General features: G+C 38.0%; 1 protein-coding gene across 4 annotated transcripts in view; it reads left to right on the top strand.

The window, feature by feature from the left end:
• The first annotated feature begins 859 nt into the window (after window positions 1-859).
• The window catches only part of foxp2 (forkhead box P2), a 106,216-nt gene continuing 104,730 nt past the window's right edge, over window positions 860-2,345 (top strand). For 2 of the 4 annotated variants that reach the window (XM_037981164.1, XM_037981163.1), the window contains exon 1: window positions 870-1,378. The gene's annotated coding sequence lies outside the window, so the exon portion shown is untranslated. Of the gene's footprint in view, window positions 1,379-2,345 lie in introns of all 4 variants that reach the window. The other 2 variants (XM_017424861.3, XM_017424859.3) reach the window with 2 other exon arrangements.

Here is a 2,345-nt window from a genome sequence, read left to right as displayed (position 1 = left end):
ATTCAAATCCATTAACATAAACATAAAAAGAGAACATTTTTGATGACATTTTGATGCATTTTTATTTATGTTTTAAATGCATAACGGCGCGTGTTGCTTTGATTTTAAAAGTCATGCAAAAAACAAAGTCAATTAGATCATCACCTATAACAAACATTTTTTAATGCTCGAGAACATTCACTTTTTACATATAATAAAAAAGACGCCCAATTCTTTAAACTCTTGATCTTTTCATCCATTTCTTCACCTTCAACGTCGCAGCAAATTGAAGAAATATGGCAGGAAAAAAAGGAAATCATTTCAGCTGGAATTCAGTGTCTGACTTATTCCCTTTTATTAGCTGAATAAATAGGATAAATAAGAATATGAGACAGATGTTATATTAAAAAACTCTTTCAGTAATTCTTATATATGTTTTCAGATTAAGATTAGATCACTTTAAACACATTTAATAATATTAATATTGATTATAAATAGAATAGGTAGCTCTTTGAGGTGGAAGTTAAATTAAATCTTAATGTTTGGGGGCTCGATGCAGCGTTTTTTAGGCAGTTTGAGGGGGTTTAATTAGGAGAGAAAAACGTCTATATTTGGTCATAATTAGTGCCGACGCTTCCTGTGCGCGCGCGGTCCGTGAAGGCGCAGGAACATCCCGCAGCTTCCGACAGAATAAACAACTTTTTCAGGAGGATTTCCGCGGAAGGTTACGCTTTAAAGCCGCGGCGAGCTTAACCACTTTTGACCCCTTCGACGTGCACCACCACCGCGAGGAGTTTAGAAGAGGAAGCAAACTTTTTTTTCTGTCTCTTAAAAAGAAAAGAAAAGAGAAATGAAGTAGTTTTTATTTACAGGTGGCCCTGACGTCACACGGGGTCGCAGTACGCCCAAAAATAATAACACACACCTCCGCGCACAAGCAAAAGTGCCTCCCCGGGGGACGATGGGTGGTGGTGGTGGGGGTTTCTAGTCCCAAATATACTTGCTTGCTGGGATGCGGCGTGATGTGTGTTTGAGTCGTAACGAAGACGGAAAAAAAAACAAGGCGCTTCTTCTTCGCGTCATTCAAACAGGACTCGGTTGCTTTCCTCTCCGTTGCGTTAGTAATAACAGCCGCGTTTGACGAGAGCCAGCAGGAGGAGAGTCGGTGTGTGTGTGCGTCTCCAGACAGCACGGGAATATTCAGCCTTTTCTTTTCTTTTAAATATTATTTACTCCGCTTGTTGTTCCCTTATCTCTTCGCCATGGTGAACTTCTTCTCGGACGGTCACGTACGAAGGTCTCCGCGAGCATAGAGAGGGAGGACGAACGACTCCTCACCTGGTGTGTCCCCTTTGACTTTACCGGGAGGGAAATAAAACATACCTGCCATTTTTTTCTGGTAAGTTGGGTTTTTCTTTGCCCTTTTTGTTCTGCATAGGAGCTTCATTTCTGTCTGTTTATGGCAACTTTTGTTTCGTGTAATTTACGGAGTGTTTTTGCGTCCTCGTGCGCTTTATTTACACGTTGCGCGTGGACTTTTCTGTGCTTTTTGTTTTTGTTTTAATTAGCGCCCAGCTGTTTCCTCCACAGCTCAGCGCCTTTCCCCCCCATCTGTTTACACCAACTTTTCATATTCACACTTATTTATTTATTTATTTATTTTTAAAAAGCTACTTTTTCATTAAACTTTAAATTAACATTTTTACCACGGAAGTCAAAATTACACACATGGAAAGTTAGTTTTTATACAAATTGAATGAATCCAACTACTGCAATAAATGTTTTTGTTAGCTAATTTGTGCAGTAATTTAATTCACAACTTTTTGTTTTTAACTTGGATTAATATGAGATGTTCAGTTTTGCCTATTTAACAAGTAATTATGCTGTTTTTTAATGTTTACTTACTATTATAGTTGTAATTTATTTTTTAAACTTACTTTTTTATGTTTTTTCTTAACTTCATGCTGCACACACAAATGCAAAAAGTAAAAAAAAATAAAAATAGGAGGGGGAAAAAAAGCAGTTTTCAGAACAGGCTGGAGTTTGTTTCTGACTGTCAGTGCTTTTTATTTGCATGAGTGCTCGATGTTTTATCCAGCAGACACCTTACCGTTGTTCCACGCTCCATTTTTGTATCCCACTCCAAGGCAAACAAGGAGGCTGACAGAATAAAACTCATTTATATCAAGTGTAATCGTTTCCGCTAAGGTCCTCTCTGTCTCGCCACTTCTATTTTTTTTTAATTATCGGGGCCACAAAACAAACAAACAAACACAACAACAACAAAAAAAATCAATTGACGTAACTTTTGTTTTCTCCTCTAAAGATGTTAGGAGCTTCGAAACTCTTCAGGCCTGTCCTCTGAT

The sequence above is a fragment of the Kryptolebias marmoratus genome, linkage group LG18 (assembly GCF_001649575.2).
Source record: "Kryptolebias marmoratus isolate JLee-2015 linkage group LG18, ASM164957v2, whole genome shotgun sequence".
NCBI classification, from domain to species: Eukaryota; Metazoa; Chordata; class Actinopteri; order Cyprinodontiformes; family Rivulidae; genus Kryptolebias; species Kryptolebias marmoratus.
Note: the sequence above shows the minus strand (reverse complement) of the source record. Positions and strands in the feature narration are given on the sequence as shown.